This window comes from Bos indicus, chromosome 13 (assembly GCF_029378745.1).
Source record: "Bos indicus isolate NIAB-ARS_2022 breed Sahiwal x Tharparkar chromosome 13, NIAB-ARS_B.indTharparkar_mat_pri_1.0, whole genome shotgun sequence".
Taxonomy (NCBI): Eukaryota; Metazoa; Chordata; class Mammalia; order Artiodactyla; family Bovidae; genus Bos; species Bos indicus.
The window spans coordinates 49,037,404-49,058,885 of record NC_091772.1 but is presented as its reverse complement, the minus strand read 5'-3'; positions in this window follow the sequence as shown (position 1 = coordinate 49,058,885).

Genomic DNA, 21,482 nt, shown 5'->3' with positions numbered 1-21,482 from the left:
TATAGCTAGGTAAAATGTAGCTCCTTGGCCCAACCAAATGAACTGTCTCATTTTATTTTCTCACTTAAACTCAGGTATTCTAAAGACGGTCAATCTAGTGGGAGAAGCAACAGCAAATGGCTAGGGAAATTCTGGAAAGAAAACCTTATTCATTCCTTGAGCAAAGGAATCCTCATCACATCACACTGTAGCTATATAAGATGGCCCAGAAAGACCTCCAAAACACATAGACAAGATATAGACAAGAACAGTGGTTCTACAAATGTGGTCCCCCAAACCAGCAGCTTAGCCACACCTGGAGACTTAGAAATGCAAGCTCTTGGGCACTACCCCCAAACTTCTGAAATCTGGGGGTGTGTCTCAGCAATTTGTATTTTATTAAGCTTACCAAGAGATTCTGATGTGTCCTCTAGTTTGAGAATCACTGCAAAAGAGTGTGTCAGAGCTTACAGATCAATCATATGCTCAATTCACTGACTATACAGATGAGGAAACAGAAGTGCCAAAAAGTGACACAACTGGTTAATTTCACTTGCTAATGAGCAGCTGTCTCCCTCAAGCACAAGCATCTTGAGTTCTGAGATTTCAAGCAGGCCAGCCCTGTGAGCCCTGGGCTCCCGCCTAAACCCATTCCTTGGCTCCGAGTGTAACCAGCACCTCTGTCCAGTCATGCACGGCACGTCCTGCCAGGTCTGCAGGTGTGGTCCATGTACTCAGAGGTGTGCCATTGGAAGAATTAAACAATTACCAACCTTTGCTGGCCTTTCTGCTCTTTAATGCCACATACCTGCCCCATTACCTGCAAAGGTGAGCTCAGACAGAGGCTGTGATCACACACCTCTCTGAACACTCGCCAGTGCTGAGGGGCCTGGGCCTGGGCTGCCAGGGCTGCTACCTTGCTTACACAATTAACTATTGGACGATAAACCTGAACCTCCCCAACATACATCCCTGGAACACAGGATCATGGTGAAAGGCACAGAATTCCTGGTGTATTTCAGATATAACTTCCTAAATCACCATTCGGAATGACCAGACTTCTCAAAGGCACATTACATGAGTTAATAAATAGGTTATAAATAAAATAACAACAGGAAGCAGTATTTATCAGAGCAAAAGTTACCTTATTAAGTAAGAAGAGGGACAGAGGTTTTTAGCTTCATCCTTCCATATACATGGAGGTTGGGAGAAAGACATGAGAAGGAAGAATTTTAGAATTTTTCCAAAGTTATTATTTCTATGAATGACACTAGAAAATAATAATAAAACTGTACAGCCTTTGTCCTTATCTGGGCTACTAGATACCTTTTAAGTTCCTTTTTTAAATTGAATCCTCATGTCAGTTTCCAAACATATAGGATGAAGGATAGAGGGAGGTGAGAAATGGGTTATTCTGGGTATAAAGCTACATGTTTACAAACAAATGAAGAATTTTGGTGACATTTGGTAGGAATGATCTTTGAATTCACAAGTACCTATTGCAACTTGAAGGTCTGTTTTGAACAGCATTTCTCAATGGTCTTGAACCTCAAAAGCATTTTTTAAAATGCAAATATCCCTCCTCAGAATATGGGGATGAGGGGTCTGACATATAGTGCCATGTAGTCTCAGCACACCCCCATCAACTCCTAATTCCAACAAGGATTCAAAAAGGTTTTGATAATAATTCATAGAAATTCTAAAAATCCAAAATATTAGATTCTGTTCCCAAAACAAAGGAGCCAAATCTTAAACACCTCTGAATTTTTCCACCCTAAAGCAGAGACCTAGAACATTGCTATGTCCAGCCTAAAGACATGCTTTATACTACAGTGCTGTATATGTAAAGCTTAGCTCATTTTTAAAGTAGGATTTGAATTAGCTACTGCAGCAGCAGATTATATTTTTCAAAGATGACTGCAATACTACTTATTGGCCACATGCTTTTCTAGACTATAACTTTATCAGTACTCCCATCAAAAGGCAGAACCTTGAATCTGGTGGACTTTTGACTGCTTTGACCAATATAGCTGGCTAGAGTGATACCACATGACTTCTAAGGCTGGGTCATAAAATGCCATGCAGCTTTCTCCATGTTTGTAGGAATACTGGCTCTTGAAGTTCTACCAGGGGAGAAGTCTTACTACTTAGAGGCTACAGATGTGAGGAAGTCAGGCCTCATAGTGAATGGTAGGTAGTTGATCCAAGTGACAGTTCTGCTCAATGAGTCTTCCCAGCCCAGGAACTAGATGTGTAAGTAAATGTGCCTTTAGATGATTCCAGCTTCCAGCCTTTGAGTCTTCCCAGATGAGGCTTCAGACATGGTGGAGCCGAAACAAGACATGCCCACTTTGTCTGTGAATTCCAAGCCAAAGCATCCATGAGAATAATAAAATGGTTGTTTGTAAGTGGATAAATTTTAAGTTAATTTGTAATGCAGAAATAGTAACTGGAACAGTTTCTAACATATATTCATAAAGAGACTTCCCATAGCAATTCAGAGTTTCTTGAAAAATTGAAGGAAAAGGAGGATGGACACAGGGTGTGGCCAAAGCAAGGAAGTAGGTAGCAGGCTTAGCTGCTAGTAGATGGGAAACATGTGCTCAGTGGACATGTATCTGCAGTTTGCAGTCACCGTCCCTGACACTGTGAACTGAGTCTGGATGGCATGACTTGTTATACTCATCCTGTTGTTTTTCTTACATAGCTGAACTGTGGACTTCAAATTGGGTAAGTAAGCCAGCAAGGGCCCTGAATCTTTCATATCAGCACCTTCTTGCCTGGTTACTGTATGTGCTTTTGTTTTGCAACCCCTGCCCTGCAATACAGAATGGAAGCACATAATAAATATTTGTTGAATTTCAAAATCAGTCCATCCTCCTTGCTGATTTTTTATTTATCTCTGGATTCTGCTGATAAAATTTTCTTTTCCCATAAGTTTAATGGCCCTTAAGACATCTTTTCTCTTCCTTCTTTTCTTTCTTTCCTTCCATCTTCCCTCCCTCTCCCCCATGTTCCTCCTTCCCTTCCTTTTTCACTTTCACATCTCGTACCTATGTCTCCTGGTCTGATAGGAAGAATCCACCTTGCCAGGCCTGGATTGGGACATTTGAAGCTAAAGGTCTATCTTCTCCTAAAGACTGGGCTGACTCCTGCATGTCCCCAAGCCTGCAACCAGCCCCTGAGGTCACTTATTTAGTCATCGTTTTTGACAGTATTGGAAGCACACATCTGCACAGGCTGGGATAAGATAGTCACACCTAAGACAAGTGAAGAATGTAATTTCTTCATACAGGGCCTGAGAAGGGTGCACAGACCTCATATTAAAACCAGTGATCCTCTGTTATAAGCTGATGGGCCAGCACAGTGCAAAGCCATTTATTCATCTTCACAAAATCCTACAAAGTAAGGGTCTCTCCCAATTTAGTATCAGTATCTTTACTTTCTAGATGAAGGAAAAGATCAATTGCTGTATAATACAAATACCTATGACTATTATTAAATATAAATATATTTTAAAATACATAACACAAATAAACATAAATATTATTAAAGTAATATTATATTATTAAAAGTATTAATATTGCTTAATAATTATAGATTATACTTACTATGAATTATAATTTTAACATCAATACTACTTAATATTGTTTCAATGAATTAATTATAATTCATTGGAAATGATGTTCATTGTAACTAATAATAAAAATATTGTATCCTTCTATGTACTTAACCATGAATTATGCATTGTACTTTCATCTTCTCATGTAATCTTTATACAGTCCTCTAAGATCAATACTGTTATTGTTGCTGTTTGGTGGATAAAGTGACCAGGGGGTGAAGAACGTACTGAAGGTCCTACAGTTCAGTGCATTTCAGTTGCTTAGTTATGTCTGACTCTTTGCAACTCCACGGACTCCAGCACACCAGGCTTCCTTGTCTATCACCAACTCCCGGAGTTTACTCAAACTCACGTTCATTGAGTCAGTGATGCCATCCAACCATCTCATCCTCTGTCGTCCCCGTCTCCTCCTGCCTTCAATATTTCCCACCAAAGAGTCAGTTCTTTCCATCAGGTGGCCAAAGTATTGGAGCTTCAGCTTCAGCATCAGTCCTTCCAATGAATATTCAGGACTGATTTCCTTTAGGATGGACTGGTTTAATCTCCTTGCAGTCCAAGGAACTCTCAAGAGTCTTCTTCAACACCACAGTTCAAAAGCATCAATTCTTCAGCACTTAGCTTTCTTTATAGTCCTACTCTCACATCCATACATGACTCCTGGAAAAACCATAGCTTTGACTAGATAGACACTTTGTTGGCAAAGTAATGTCTCTGCTTTACCACAGTAAGGAGCTAACTCTGTACTTGGAGGACTGAAATTTGAATCCAGGTTTCTTTGACAGAAAGTCCATGTTCTTTCCTTTCTATCAAGGCCCTCTGGTCTTTACTGTGTGCTTATGTTAGCACCCCTCTAAACCTATATTCTTGGCTAGTTGGAATCCTGAAACCTTCCAAGTCAGAGAAGGGTGGGCAGTTTCAATGTCCCAGGAATGAGAGGCCATTGGAGCCATTTCTTTAGCATCTTGCAGACGTCTCCCACTCTCCCCCATGTCTTCTGAAACTTGAGTCAGCAACTGAGCAAAGCCACAAAGACAGTTCCAGGAGGTGTGGTGTGACCAGGAATAAACACAGGCAGGGAACATTTGAACCAAAAGGCACTGAAACTTGACAACCAGGACATGCCGGGACATGCCAGCTCATGGCTCATAAAGGTTGCAACTTTTGTTGTGAACATTCAGTCACTTGGTTAAAATACTACTACTAATAATACCACCTGCTGACACTATTGGGGTTCTCCAGCATTTGAGGGGACAGCACAGTCAAATTTCATTGAAAGGAACATACAGGCATACAGACATTTTTTGCCTTTGAAGGGAGCAGTTGCAGGGTAGGGTTAAGGGGTGGAATTTCCCTGGCTCCTTCCATGACGCCAAGACCAAGGTTAGAAATGAACTGAACCACCTTGTAAAAAGCATTATATATAAAGTCATCTGTTTACCTCAGCCGCTGCTGTCACAGCCCCATGTTCCTATCAAGGGCTTAAAGCAAATACTGTGAGCAGCTGAAGAACAACACCGTTTCTGATTCTCCCCTAAGACCTGATTCACTTATAAAATGGGCTTATGAACTTAAAATTATGAGAGGGGAGGATGGAGGGGAAAGACAAGAACCCCTTTATTTAGCATATTATTCACAATGAAAATTGGCACAGAAGTCAACCACATACATTAACATAGCTTGGGCGAGTTTAAACCTTATGAACACATTTCTGTGGAAAAATGCGAATATGGAAAATCCCCTCTCTTATTTTGCCCTTTCCAAAAAAGCAATGAGTTCTGGGCTCCATGTGTATTCGTAACCTCACTTAAAAACCAAGAAATTAATTGCCAAGTGAGCTGGGGGAGCCTGAGCTGAAGGGAGCTGAGGGTCTGCTGCCTTGTAAACCAGAGTAGGGGAAGGGAGGAGGTCTGGGACTCCCTTGCAAGTCAAACTTCCTCTGATCGCTGAGGGGAAGCCCAAGGAGACCCTCAGAGGTTCTCTGCTGATGGGGGTGTCTGGTGGGGAAAATGCATTATAATTAGAGAGGGAGAGAGATCTGTTTCTAATCTTGCTCAAAATACACCAATTTAAAGGGAAGTTATAGTTAGAGAATTGTACACAGCAGTACCCAGGAGTCTGGTGTGGTGAGCTTGTCACTGGATTTTATTCATTCAGTGCTTCCTTAAGGACTCAGCAAGTACTTAGAAACACACAAAATCATCCTCCTCAAAACTGCCTCTAAGATAGATAGAGGCATTTGCTGATAGTTCTTCTTGTTTTAGTTATTTTTCAGGCTCTACTAGATGTCAGATTCCCTGGAGAATAAGGAATTTAGCTATTCATTCACAAACAGGGGAAACAACTTACAGATAAATAGGCTAAGAAATTGGAGAAGGCAATGGCACCCCACTCCAGTACTCTTGCCTGGAAAGTCCCATGGACGGAGGAGCCTGGTAGGCTGCAGTCCATGGGATCGCTAAGAGTCGGACACGACTGAGCGACTTCACTTTCACTTTCACTTTTCTCTTTCATGCATTGGAGAAGGAAATGGCAACCCACTCCAGTATTCTTGCCTGGAGAATCCCAGGGACGGCGGAGCCTGGTGGGCTGCTGTCTATGGGGTCTCACAGAGTCGGACACGACTGAAGCAACTTAGCATAGCATAGCATAGGCTAAGAAAAATTTCCACCACTGCATAGCACTATCCACCAGTGTATCTCTCGGTCCTCCTCCCACCCATCCATCCATCCACCCATCCACCCATCCATCCATCCACCCATCCACCCATCCATTCACCCATCCATCCACCCACCCACCCATCCATCCATCCACCCACCCAACCATCCATCCATCTATCCTCCCATGCATGCAAAGAATAACTTATTGAGAGTTCACAGAGCACTTGCCTATGCACATGCAAAGTTCTAAAGAAGCCCTGGAGAGAAACTTAAAATTTCTGAAAAATCCTCACTGCTTAGCCTGGAGAGCAGAGCAACATAGGTTCTGGTGAGGAGACAGAGTATGCAATGGCTGAGAAGTAGGAAAGAGAGAATTTATGAACCAAGTGAAATGCTTAGTGAATATATTCAGTAACTCCATTGCTAGAAGTATTCAAATAAGGAAATATAAGAGTCAGGAGACAGTTGATACTTTTTAGGAAGCACTCAGCAAGATTATTGAGCATCCATTCTTCTGAGGAGATATCTGCAGACCAGTAAGGATGGAGAGGCTGGTCATCTAAGGACTTACAGGCTATGCTGAATGAAATGGATAGTTGCTTACAGTTTAAAATGTTTGCTTTTTAAACTGTGCTTCTGGCTTCTGGGAGTAGAATAGCCTGTGATGGCAAATGTTAGAATCAGGGAGTCCACTAGGACAGTCATTCAGGCAAGATGGTAGTGGCATAGGAATTATGACCTTTCAGGTTCAGTTCAGTTCAGTTCAGTCACTCAGTCGTGTCCAACTTTGCGACCCCGTGAATCGCAGCACGCCAGGCCTCCCTGTCCATCACCAACTCCCGGAATTCACTCAGACTCACGTCCATCGAGTCAGTGATGCCATCCAGCCATCTCATCCTCTGTCGTCCCCTTCTCCTCCTGCCCCCAATCCCTCCCAGCATCAGAGTCTTTTCCAATGAGTCAACTCCTCGCATGAAGTGGCCAAAGTACTGGAGTTTCAGCTTCAGCATAATTCCTTCCAACGAAATCCCAAGGCTGATCTCCTTTAGAATGGAATGGTTGGATCTCCTTGTAGACAAAGGGACTCTCAAGAGTCTTCTCCAACACCACAGTTCAAAAGCATCAATTCGGGGGCGGGGGTAAAAAAAAAAAAAAGCATCAATTCTTCCGCGCTCAGCTTTCTTCACAGTCCAACTCTCACATCCATACATGACTACTGGAAAAACCATAGCCTTGACTAGACAGACCTTAGTTGGCAAAGTAATGTCTCTGCTTTTCAATATGCTATCTAGTTTGGTCATAACTAGACCTTTCAGATAGGAAAGGGAAAAAAATGAGATGTGAGCTTAAAAACTATTGCAGAAGAGAAGGAAATTAGAACCTCTTTCTGGGAAGCAAAAGAATGGGAAAAGAAGAAAATGCCTCCCTCTCTCCCCTAGGTAGTTGCTGCAAATGGGGTGGGTGTTTCAGGGGTTGGCATGGGGGCAGGGCAAAGGGCAGGCTCCTGCCAGCAGATAGGGTAGTTATGGGTGGACTGTACTTGACATCAGCTATCCACCCCACTTAGCTATGGAGAGAGAAGGTTTGAATTGAACTAGCTTCCAGAATGTCAGATACATCTGTGCACATATTTATCTTTCTTGCAGGTAGTCCATTATTTCTATGCTGTGACATTTTTAGTCTTTAAATCCAAAAATGGAAAAAAGAAGTGGAAATTCTTTGATATTTGGAGTTACAATTTCTCAGATCCAATTGGAATGAAATTCAGCAGTCACAAACCTTGATTATCATTACAATATTAAATTTCAAAAATAATGTTAAGCATGAAAATGATTTTCAAATTATTTCTTGAAAATCACAAAGTAAAAGTTCTGGTATCCTGAAATCATACTGCTGCTGTTCCTAGTGGCCCAAACAGAGCTGCCTTACATTTCAGAAAGTGCAAGCTTTCTCTCACATGCAGGTGGAAACATGATGTGACAGTCACCACTGTCCTTACTTGAGGTGTCACACTGCCTGGGGATCACCCATCACTGCATTTATAGCAGTACATCAGCAATGACTTTGAACTTTTTGTTAATGAGTTTCAAAATTTGCTAATTGGAGTCCTTTAAAAGATTAGAAAGTTGGGCTTGGGTATAATACCATATGAATATGTCACAGATTTATTTAACTTAGTGTATAAGTTTGGCAAGTGACTTTTTTTAAAAAAGTAGAACAAGTGTCATTTTGTCCACTGTTATTCAAAGATTAACTCTGACCATCACTTCCCATAGCAAAATGGACCAAGATCTCTAAAAGTAAATAATGATGAGTGAATTTATATATCCATATATATCATAAACACTTCCAAATATACTATGTTGCTTTTCTGTATGTGAGGGGAGGGGGGGGGGAGTTATAGAAAGAAGGTAGGTATGCAAAGAATAGAAGGTGGTTCTTGTTATTTTTCAAAACCAGTTCATCTTTTCTAATGAGTCATATCCCTGTTTCTGAGCCAAGTTCTTCCATGTCCCCACTGGCCTCGGCTTTGGGAATCCTGGGTATGACTCATGCATGGGTCAGGAGCCTGAAGACAGAGTCCTATATTCTCCAAAAACAATTTAGGCCCCTCAGCCTGTGATGCAACAATACAACTTCATATAAATCAGTGGAAGCTTTTATGAGTTGACTAATATGTTAACACCCTGTGATCCAGAAATGGAGTTGCCCAAGCTTTTTTCAAGCTGGGTCATATAAACTGTGTCTCAAGCAGTGTTGTAGAGTTTCCAGTGTCTTCAAAGATGATTTGGCAGAATGGGCCAACAAATGGATGATTAATATGCCTGATTTTTGTGCAATTCTGAACTCTATTTTTTGTTGGAAAGATATTAATTCTTGTACATTTACTTCTTTATTCATTTAACTTCTAGTGAGTCATTGTTATTTTTTAAATTTTATTTTATATTAGAGTGTAGTTGGCTTACAATATTTTGTTAGTTTCAGGTGTACAGCTAAGTGATTCAGTTATACATGTACACATAATTGTTCATTTTCATATTCTTTTTTCATTTTGGTTATTACAGATTATTGATTCAAGTTCCCTGTGCTATACAGTAGGTCCTTGTTGATTATCTGTTCTATATATAGCAGGACATATATGTTAATCCCAAACTCCTAAGTTATTCCCCTTTGGTAACCACAAATTTATTTTCTAAGCCAATAAGTTTGTTTCTGTTTTGTAAATAAGTTCATTTGTGCTGTTTTTTAGATAGTACATATAACTAATATCATATGATATTTGTCTTTCTCTGTCTGACTTATGTCACTCAGTGCGATAATCTCTAGGTTCATTCATGTTGCTGCAAATGGCATTATTTTATTATTTTTATGGCTGAGTAATATTCCATTGTATATATGCACCACATCTTCTTTATCCATTCCTCTGTTGATGGACACTTAGGTTGCTTCCCTGTCTTGGCTATTGTATACAGTACTGCAGTGAACATTGAATTATGGTTTTCTCTAGATATATGCCCACTAGTGGGATTGCTGGATCATATGGTAGCTCAATTTTTAGTTCATACTGTTCCTCATAGTGACTGAACCAATTCACATTCCCATCAACAATATTGGAGGGTTTCCTTCTCTCCACATCCTCTCCAGTATTTATTATTTGTAGCCTTTTTATAATGGCCATTCTGGCTGGTGTAAGGCTCATTGCTTCATTTGAAGATATTTTCTCCCATCCCGTAGCTTATCTTTTCATTTTGTTTATAGTTATTTTTAATGTGCAAACAATTTTAATTAAGTTCTATTTGATTATTTTTGTTTTCATTTTCATTTCTCTAGGAGGTGGATCCAAAATGATCTTGCTGTAATTTATGCTTAAGAGTGTTCTGCTTTTGTTTTCCTCAAAGAGTCAGTTGTTCCATACAGGGTTCTAACTGTTGCTTCTTGAGACATACAGGTTTCTCAGGAGGCAGGTCAGGTGGTCTGGTATTTCCATCTCTTTCAGAATTTTCCACAGTTTATTGTGATCCACACAGTCAAAGTCTTTGGCATAGTCAGTAAAGCATAAGTAGATGTTGTTCTGGAGCTCTCTTGCTTTTTCAATGATCCAACGTATGTTGGCAATTTGGTCTCTGGTTTCTCTGCCTTTTCTAAATCCAGCTTGAACATCTGGAAATTCTCTGTTCATGTACTGTTGAAGCCTTGCTTGAAGAATTTTGAGCATTACTTTGTTAGTGAGATGAATGCAACTGCACCATAGTTTGAACATTCTTTGCATTGCCTTTCTTTGGGATTGGAATGAAAACTGACCTTTTCCAGTCCTGTGGCCACTGCTGAGTTTTCCAGATTTGCTGGCATAGTGAGTGCAGCACTTTCACAGCATCTTTTAGGACTTGAAATAGCTCAGCTGGAATTTCATCAACTCCACTAGCATGTTCTTAGTGATGCTTCCTAAGGCTCACTCACTTCACACTCCAAAATGTCTGGCTCTAGGTGAGTGATCACACCATCCTGATTATCTGGGTCATTAAGATCTTTTTTGTATAGTTCTTTCATGTATTCTTGCCATGTCTTAATATCTTCTGCTTCTGTTAGGTCCACATTGTTTCTGTCCTTTATCGAGCCCATCTTTGCATGCAAAGTTCCTTTGGTATCTTTAAATTTCTTGAAGAGAACTCTAGTCTTTCCCATTCAATTGTTTTCCTCTATTTCTTCACATTGATCACTGAGGAAGGCTTTCTTATCTCTCCTTGCTTTCTTTGGAACTCTGAATTCAGATGGGTATATCTTTCCCTTTCTCCTTCACCTTTAGCTTCTCTTTTCTCAGCTATTTGTAAGGGCTCCTCTTACACCATTTTGCCTTTCTGTGTTTCTTTTTCTTGGATATGATCTTGATCACTTCCTCTTATACAATGTCACAGACCTGCATCCATAGTTCTTCAGGCACTCTATCAGATCTAATCCCTTGAATCTCATTGTCACTTCCACTGTATAACCGTAAGGGATTTGCTTTAGGTTATATCTGAATGGTCTAGTGGTTTTCCATACTTTCCTTTCTTCAATTTAATCAGAATTTGGCCTTAAGGAGTTCATGATCTGAGCCACAGTCAGCTCCTGGTCTTGTTTTTGCTTATGGTATATAGCTTCGCCATCTTTGGCTACAAAGAATATAATCAATCTGATTTTGTTGATCATTTGGTGATGTCCATTCGTAGAATCTTCTCTTGTGTTGTTGGAAGAAGCAGTTTGCTATGACCAATGTGTTCTCTTGGCAAAATTTTGTTATCTTTTGCCCTGTTTCATTTTGTGCTCCAAGGCTAAATTTGCCTGTTACTCCAGGTATTTCTTGACTTCCTACTTTTGCATTCCCGTCCCCTATAATGAAAAGGACATCTTTTTTTTTTTTTGGTGTTAGTTCTAGAAGGTATTGTAGGTCTTCATAGAACCATTCAATTTCAGCTTCTTCAGCATTAGTGGTTGGGGCATAGTCTTGGATTACTCTGATATTGAATGGTTTGCCTTGGAAATGAACAGAAATCATTCTGTCATTTTTGAGACTGCACCCAAGTACTGCATTTTGGACTCTTTCATTGACTATGAGGGCTACTCCATTTCTTCTAAGGGATTCTTGCCCACAGTAGTATATATATTGGTCATCTGAATTAAATTTGCCCATTCCAGTCCATTTTAATTCACTGATTCCAGAAAAATAAATGACTCAATCAAAAAATGGGCCAAAGAACTAAATAGACATTTCTCCAAAGAAGACATACAGATGGCTAACAAACACATGAAAAGACGCTCAACATCACTCATTATCAGAGAAATGCAAATCAAAACCACTATGAGGTACCATTTCACGCCAGTCAGAATGGCTGCGATCCAAAAGTCTACAAGCAATAAATGCTGGAGAGGGTGTGGAGAAAAGGGAACCCTCTTACACTGTTGGTGGAAATGCAAACTAGTACAGCCACTATGGAGAACAGTGTGGAGATGCCTTAAAAAACTGGAAATAGAACTGCATTATGATCCACCAATCCCACTGCTGGGCATATACACTGAGGAAACCAGAATTGAAAGAGACACGTGTACCCCAATGTTCATCACAGCACTGTTTATAATAGCCAGGACATGGAAGCAACCTAGATGTCCATCAGCAGATGAATGGATAAGAAAGCTGTGGTACATATACACAATGGAGTATTACTCAGCCATTAAAAAGAATACATTTGAATCAGTTCTAATGAGGTGGATGAAACTGGAGCCTATTATACAGCGTGAAGTAAGCCAGAAAGAAAAACACCAATACAGTATACTAACGCATATATATGGAATTTAGAAAGATGGTAACAATAACCCTGTGTACGAGACAGCAAAAGAGACACTGCTGTATAGAACAGTCTTTTGGACTCTGTGGGAGAGGGAGAGGGTGGGATGATTTGGGAGAATGGCATTGAAACATGTATAATATCATATATGAAATGAGTCGCCAGTCCAGGTTTGATGCACGATACTGGATGCTTGGGGCTGGTGCACTGGGACGACCCAGAGGGATGGTATGGGGAGGGAGGAAGAAGGAGGGTTCAGGATGGGGAACACGTGTATACCTGTGGCGGATTCATGTTGATATATGGCAAAACCAATACAATATTGTAAAGTTAAAAAAATAAAATAAAATAGTTCACTGATTCCTAAAATGTCAGTGTTCACTCTTGCCATCTCTGTTTGACCACATCCAATCTACCTTGATTCATGGACCTAACATTCCAGTTTTTTATGCAATATGGTTCTTTACAGCATCAGACTTTACTTCTATCACCAGTCACATCCACAACTGGGCGATGTTTTCTCTTTGACTCTGTCTCTTCCTTCTTTCTGGAGTTATTCCTCCACTCTTCTCCAGTAGCATATTGGACCACTCCCTACCTATCTGGGGAGTTCATCTTTCAGTGTCCTATATTTTTGCCCTTTCATACTGCTCATGGAGTTCTCAAGGCATGAATACTAAGTGGTTTACCATTCCCTTCTCCAGGAGACCACACTTTGTCAGAACTCTCCACCATGATCTGTCCATCTTGGGGTGGCCCTACACAGCATAACTCATGGTTTCATTGAGCTAGACAAGGCTGTGGTATTAAAGTTTATTGTACTGTAAATAAGATTAAACTCAACATTAAGACAACACATGATTTAACATATTCCCATTGCCATAAGAACTCTGTGCCCTTGCTCACTTGAGAAACCTCTATCACCAAAGATCAGAGAGGCTGACCAGTGAAGACCATCTTCACACCTAACACCTGAGCTCTCTCACCTGGCATTCCCATGACTTTGGCATTCAGCATATATTGATGATTTACTAATGCTTATTCTTCAGAGCCAGAATCTTTCCTGAGCTTTGAATTATATTTTCAATTGCTTATTAAACACCTTCATCTCAAACATGGCAAACTCAAGGGAAAAAAAAATTCATACCATAACAAGATCCCTTTTTGCACATTTTCTAACCAGTTAAATGTCATCATTATGCCCCCTGACTAGAATCTTAAAGTCATTCGTCTTTTTCTTTCAACCACTTCACACAATCAGCCACCAAGTCCTAGCAATTTAACACTTGATTTCTATCTGTATATTAAACCTAACACCTTTTCATTTGGTACTAGTTGTCTATAGTCACATAAGCAATTAGCAAAAAATTAGCAGTTTAAAACACTCCAGTTTATTATCTCATAATGTCTTTGGTAAGAAGTCTGGGAATAGGTTAACTGAGCCCCCTGAGCAGAGTTTTACAAGCTGTGTTCTCGTCTTAAGACTTCAAAGGGTATCTACTTCCAGATTCTTTCATGTTGTTGACAGAACTCAATTTTTTGTGGCTGTAGAAGTGAAATATCATCTCTCTGCTGGTGCTGATCTGGGGGCTTGCATTCAGCTCTTTGAGGCCTACATTTCATGTGTCATCTTCAGAGCTAGCAGTGGAGAATCTCCCTAAGGTCAAATTCCTCTTACACTTTGAATCTCTTTCACTAGGAAGGTCCCAGTCCCTTTTTATTACTCATCTGGTTAGGTCAGGTTCACTGGAGATAATTTCAACTCATTTGGGGCCTTAATTATTTCTGCAAAATTCCTTCACAGAAGCACTGAGATAAATGCTTAATTGAGTGACTTAGAGAAGGTGACTATATACCAAGGCATGTGGATTTGAAGGGATTAAGGAGGAATTCTGCCTTCCATATTTTCCATGGCCACTGTTTTGGTCAATGCTCTAACAATCTCTGTGTTAGACAATGACCATCTGACTCTGTCTTGAACTGGAGTCTCTCAAAAGCAGAACTTGATATAAAAAACTGGGTTATCTATTTGCAAGGTAATCCCTCAAGAGGAGGGAAGGAAGTGAAACAGAAAAGGAAGAAAACTAATACATGGTGTTGGAGTAACTATGTTAGCATTTCAGTAATTGGAGCTTATTACTGTTGCTGAGTATGAGGAAGACAGAGTGTCACCTCCCAGCTGCCCTCAGGATTGCTTGAGAGCTGCTCCCACTTGCTTTGAAAATGCTCTTTGAAATTTTTCCTTCTCGTCTAACTAAATAAAACACATATCTGATCCTGTTGCTTCTCTTTCTAAAAACACCTATCTGCTTATACTGTCAACAAACATTTTGTTTGTTGCAAAATATGACATGCAATGCTCCATGACAGTCACTGTATACTTAGCAGTGAAAAGACAACCATGTATGAAGCCTATAAATGGAAGGATCCAAAAAATAAAATCTGAATTCCTTAGCATAGTCCAGATCCTTCAAAATATGTTGTGAACTTATTTTGGCAGAATCTTCTCTCATCTTCCCCATTTAAATTATCTTTCATTCAGGTTACAAAGTCCTCAGTGTTCTTGGAAAATTTTATGCTCTCTCCTGGTTTCATTAACTTTGCTCAATTTTCAATGTTTTCCCTTTCTGCCTTCTGGGGAAGCTCCTACAAAATACCTCATCCAAAATGAACTTCTGTGCACCATTCTGACACCTCTGCCTCAGTAGCACTCTTAATGTTCATAATTTTTCTACTGCATAAGAGATCCTCCTGGAATGAAGAATTAAGATTACTTTTTGTTTTAGATTTCCAAATATGGCATTGCTCTTGGTTTCAAATATTTCACCATTTACATAGATGGATAGATAGATACAGAGATAAATAGGCAAGAGATAGATATTCATGTATTACTAGAGAGATGCAGAGATATATAGTAAGATATGGGCTTCCCAAGTGGCTCAGTGGTAAACAACCTGCCTGCAATGCAGGAGATATGGGTTCAATCTCTGGGTCGGGAAAAGCCAACTCTCTCCAGCATTCTTGCCTGGAAAATTTCATGGACAGAGGAGGCTGGAGGGCTACAGTCTGGGGGTTTGCAAAGAGTTGGACTCTACTGAGCAACTGAGCACACACATACACAGGTAAGACAAAACAGTAATTTTAAGAATAATTTTTAGGTAGTTTTTTATATTCTGGGAATCAACGTAAGAGCTAGCTCATCAATGTATCCTTGGAGCTAGGTTTTTATTGCCATTTTCCTGTTTGTTGTTAGGTCTGTTGTATAACTGACAAAAAAAAAAGATGTGTTTAAGAGGTACAACTTAATGTTTTGATATATCTATACATTGTTAAGGGGGGCCAAATAATCCATTAATAGGAACCATCTACTATCTTAGTATATTAAACTGGGATATTTAAAGTATCCCAACTAGTAGTTGGGATATATCAAAGTATCCCAACCTAGACAGCATATTAAAAAGCATAGACATTACATTGCTGATGAAGGTCCATCTAGTCAAAGCTACCTTTTTTCCAGTAGTCATGTACAAATATGAGAGTTGGACTATAAAGAAAACTGAGCACTGAAGAATTGATGCTTTTGAGCTGTGGTGTTGGAGAAAACTCTTGAGCATCCCTTGGACTAGAAGGAGATCAAACCAGTCAATCTTAAAGGAAATCAGTCCTGAATATTCATTGGAAGGACTGATGCTGAAACTCCAATACTTTGGGCACCTGATGAGAAGAACTGACTCATTGGAAAAGACCTTGATGCTGGGGAAGATTGAAGGCAGGAGGAGAAGGGGACTACAGAGGATGAGATGATTGGATGGCATCACCAGCTCAATGGACATGAGTTTGAGTAAGCTTTGGGAGTTGGTGATGGACAGGGAAGCATGGGGTCGCAAAGAGACATGACGGAGCGACTGAATTTATACATTGTTAAATAATCCCTTCAAATATTTACCTTTGTGTATGTATTGGTGGGAAAGAGATGGGAATACCAGACCACTTGACCTGCCTCTTGAGAAACCTATATGCAGGTCAGGAAGCCACAGTTAGAACTGGACATGGAACAACAGACTGGTTCCAAATAGGAAAAGGAGTTCGTCAAGGCTGTATATTGTCACCCTGCTTATTTAACTTCTATGCAGAGTACATCATGGGAAACGCTGGGCTGGAAGAAGCACAAGCTGGAATCAAGATTGTAGTGAGAAATATCAATAACCTCAGATATGCAGATGACACCACCCTTATGGCAGAAAGTGAAGAGGAACGAAAAAGCCTCTTGATGAAAGTGAAGGAGGAGAGTGAAAAAGTTGGCTGAAAGCTCAACATTCAGAAAACGAAGATCATGGCATCTGGTCCCATTACTTCATGGCAAATGGATAGGGAAACAGTGGAAACAGTGTCAGAATTTATTTTTCTGGGCTCCAAAATCACTGCAGATGGTGACTGCAGCCATGAAATTAAAAGAAGCTTACTGCTTGGAAGGAAAGTTATGACCAACCTAGATAGCATATTCAAAAGCAGAGACATTACTTTGCCAACAAAGGTCCGTCCAGTCAAGGCTATGGTTTTTCTAGTAGTCATGTATGGATGTGAAATTTGGACTGTGAAGACAGCTGAGTGCCGAAGAATTGATGCTTTTGAACTGTGGTGTTGGAGAAGACTCTTGAGAGTCCCTTGGACTGCAAGGAGATCCAACCAGTCCATTCTGAAGGAGATCAGCCCTGGGATTGCTTTGGAAGGAATGATGCTAAAGCTGAAACTCTAGTACTTTGGCCACCTCATGCGAAGAGTTGACTCATTGGAAAAGACTCTGATGCTGGGAGGGATTGGGGGCAGGAAGAGAAGGGGACAACAGAGAATGAGATGGCTGGATGGCATTACTGACTCAATGGATGTGAGTTTGAGTGAACTCCGGGAGTTGGTGATGGACAAGGAGGCCTGATGTGCTGTGGTTCATGGGGTTGCAAAGAGTCAGACACGACTGAGCGACTGAACTGAAGAACATTTAAGATCGACCCTCTTAGCAAATTTGAAATATATATTACAGCATTGTTAATTGTAGTCAACATGCTGTACATTAGATCTCTAAAACTTATTTTAATGCTGCAATGAACATGAAATGGCAGTTTTTCTTTGAGACAATGATTTTATTTCCTTTGACTATATATAAGAAGAATTGCTAGATCACATGGCAGTTCTATTTTAATTTTCTGAGGAATCTCTGTACTGTTTTCCATAGTGGCTGCATTCCCACCAACAGTATACAAATGTTTCATTTTCTCCATAAGTTCATCAACACTTGTTATCACTTGTCTCTTTGATAATAGCCATCCTAACAGGTGGGAGATGCTATCTCATTGTGGTTTTGATTTGTATTTCTTCAGTGTTTAGTGATGTTGACAACTTTCCATACCTCCGTTGGCCTGTTGTATATCTTTCTTTGAAAAGTATCTATTCAATTCTTTCCTATTTTCAAATCAGGTTATTTGTCTTTTTACGATTGAGTTGAGTTCTTTATATATTTTGGACATTAATCCTTTATTTGACATATGCTTTGCAAATATTTTCTCCTATTCTATAGGAGAATAGAGAAAATATTCTATATTTTCTCCTATTCTATTTCACTTTTTTGATTGTTTCCTTTGATGCATAGAAACTTTTTAGCTTGATACAATTCTTTTGTCTTTTTTATGACTCTTGTGACCTGTACTTGAAGCATTTCCCAGACCAATAACAAGACACTTTCCCCATATTTTCTTCATTGTTTTACTGTTTCAGGTTTTATATTTAGGTCTTTAATCCATTTTGACTTTATATTTGTATGTAGTATGAGATGAATGCCATTTTATTCGTCTGTGTGTGGATATTAATTTTCCCAGAATCATTTGTTGAAAAGACTATCATTTACCATATTGTGTTCTTGGCCCGTTGCTGAAAATCAGTTGAACATAAACTGGTGGATTTATTTCTGAACCTCTATTCTGTTCCATGAGTCGATATGTCTATTTTTCTGCCAATATCATCTTTTTTGATTACAATACTATAAGTCACTTCAGTCGTGTCCGACTCTGTGAGACCCCATAGAGGGCATCCCACTGGGGTCCCCCATTCCTGGGATTCTTCAGGCAAGAACACTGGAGTGGGTTGCCATTTCCTTCTCCAATGCATGAAAGTGAAAAGTGAAAGTGAAGTCGCTCAGTCGTGTCCGACTCTTAGCGACCCCATGGACTGCAGCCCACCAGGCTCCTCCGTCCATGGGATTCTCCAGGCAAGAGTACTGGAGTGGGGTGCCATTGCCTTCTCCGAAAGAATGGCATTGGGAATTTGATAGGGTTGAATTGAATCTATAGTTCAGTTTGGATTGTATGGACATTTTAACAATGTTAATTCTTCCAGTGCATGAACAGGGAAAGCTTTTCTATATATCTGTGCCTTCCTTCATTTTCTTCATCAATGTTTTATAATTTTGTGTACAAGTCTTTCACCTCTTTGGTTAAGTGTGTTTTAAAGCATATTTTCTGTTGTGACAATTGCAAATGGAATTGTTTTCCTAATTACCTTTTCAGATAGTTTGCTATTTGTGTATAGAAACACCACTTAATATTGTATATTAATTTTGTATATTGTATATTTTTATCTTTGTTTATTGATTTTGTATCCTGCAATTTAGGTCTGATTTTAAAGCTGAAGATCTTATAAAAGCAGGGATTTTAAATTTGATGTCAATAATATCCCTTTTCTTTTGAAAAATAATCTTTTCAACCTATCTTCATGTGTTTTCTTTTTTCCCTCCTGAACAAAGTATTGAATATTTGGGAGTATATTGATAAGTGTATCTGATTTAAAAGGTTGTATTTTTAAAATTAGCTTTGTTAGCTTTATAAGCACTATGTGGCATACAGCTTAGCTTATAACTCCAGGAGCTCAAAAAAAATTATTAAAAGGAAAGTTTCAAGTAAGAGAAATGTTTCTAGAACTGGCAGTTTTCTTGAACCAAAAGAGACACAAGGGAAAAAAAAAAAGTAATCCCAACTATGTACCTCAAATTTCTGAGTTCCTGAGTGCATTTTTAGTGGCAGTATAAGTATGGAACATTTTAGGTTAAAATGCATCTTCTGCTATATAGGCCAACTATGGTTTTAAATGATTGCCTACCAGAAACTACTTATATCTAATTTACAATGTGCACATGCATCACAGGAATAAAGCTAATTTTGAAAATATAGTCTTTTAGGTCACATATACTTATATCATGTAAATACACCAAAATCAGATTGATTATATTCTTTGCAGCAAAAGATGGAGAAGCTCTATACAGTCAGCAAAAAACAAGACTGGGAGCTGACTGTGGCTCAGATCATGAGCTCCTTATTGCCAAATTCAGACTGAAATTGAAGAAAGTGGATAAAATCACTAGATCATTCAGGTATGACCTAAATCAAATCCCTTATGATGATACTTGAGAAATTTGTATGCAGGTCAGGAAGCAACAGTTAGAACTGGACATGGAACAACAGACTGGTTCCAAATAGGAAAAGGAGTTCGTCAAGGCTGTATATCGTCACCCTGTTTATTTAACTTATATGCAGAGTACATCATGAGAAATGCTGGACTGGAAGAAACACAAGCTGGAATCAAGATTGCCGGGAGAAATATCAATAACCTCAGATATGCAGATGACACTACCCTTATGGCAGAAAGTGAAGAGGAACTCAAAAGCCTCTTGATGAAAGTGAAAGAGGAGAGTGAAGAAGTTGGCTTAAAGCTCAACATTCAGAAAACGAAGATCATGGCATCCGGTCCCACCACTTCATGGGAAATAGATGGGGAAACAGTGGAAACAGTGTCAGACTTTATTTTTGGGGGCTCCAAAATCACTGCAGATGGTGACTGCAGCCATGAAATTAAAAGACGCTTACTCCTTGGAAGGAAAGTTATGACCAATCTAGATAGCATATTCAAAAGCAGAGACATTACTTTGCCAACAAAGGTCCGTCTAGTCAAGGCTATGGTTTTTCCTGTGGTCATGTATGGATGTGAGAGTTGGACTGTGAAGAAGGCTGAGCGCCGAAGAATTGATGCTTTTGAACTGTGGTGTTGGAGAAGACTCTTGAGAGTCCCTTGGACTGCAAGGAGATCCAACCAGTCCATTCTGAAGGAGATCAGCCCTGGGATTTCTTTGGAAGGAATGATGCTAAAGCTGAAACTCCAGTACTTTGGCCACCTCATGCGAAGAGTTGACTCATTGGAAAAGACTCTGATGCTAGGAGGGATTGGGGGCAGGAGGAGAAGGGGACGACAGAGGATGAGATGGCTGGATGGCATCACTGACTCAATGGACGTGAGTCTCAGTGAACTCCGGGAGTTGGTATTGGACAGGGAGGCCTGATGTGCTGCGATTCACAGGGTTGTGAAGAGTCGGACACGACTGAGCGACTGATCTGATCTGATCTGATCTATGATATACAGTGGAAGTGAGAAATAGATTTAAGGGACTAGATCTGATAGACACAGTGCCTGATGAACTATGAATGGAAGTTTGTGACATTGTACAGGAGACAGGAATCAGGAACATCCCCAAGAAAAAGAAATGCAAAAAAGCAAAATGCCTCTCTGAGGAGGCCTTACAAAGAGTTGTGAAAGAAGAAAAGTGAAAAGCAAAGGAGAAAAGGAAAGATATACCCATTTGAACTCAGAGTTCCAAAGAATGGCAAGGTGAGATAAGAAAGCCTTCCTCAGTGATCAATGCAAAGAAATAGTGGAAAACAGCAGAATGGGAAAGACTAGAATCTCTTCAAGAAAATTAGAGATACCAAGGGAACATTTCATGCAAAGATGGGCTCAATTAAGGACAGAAATGGTAGGGATCTAACAGAAACAGAAGATATTAAGAAGAGGGGGCAAGAATACACA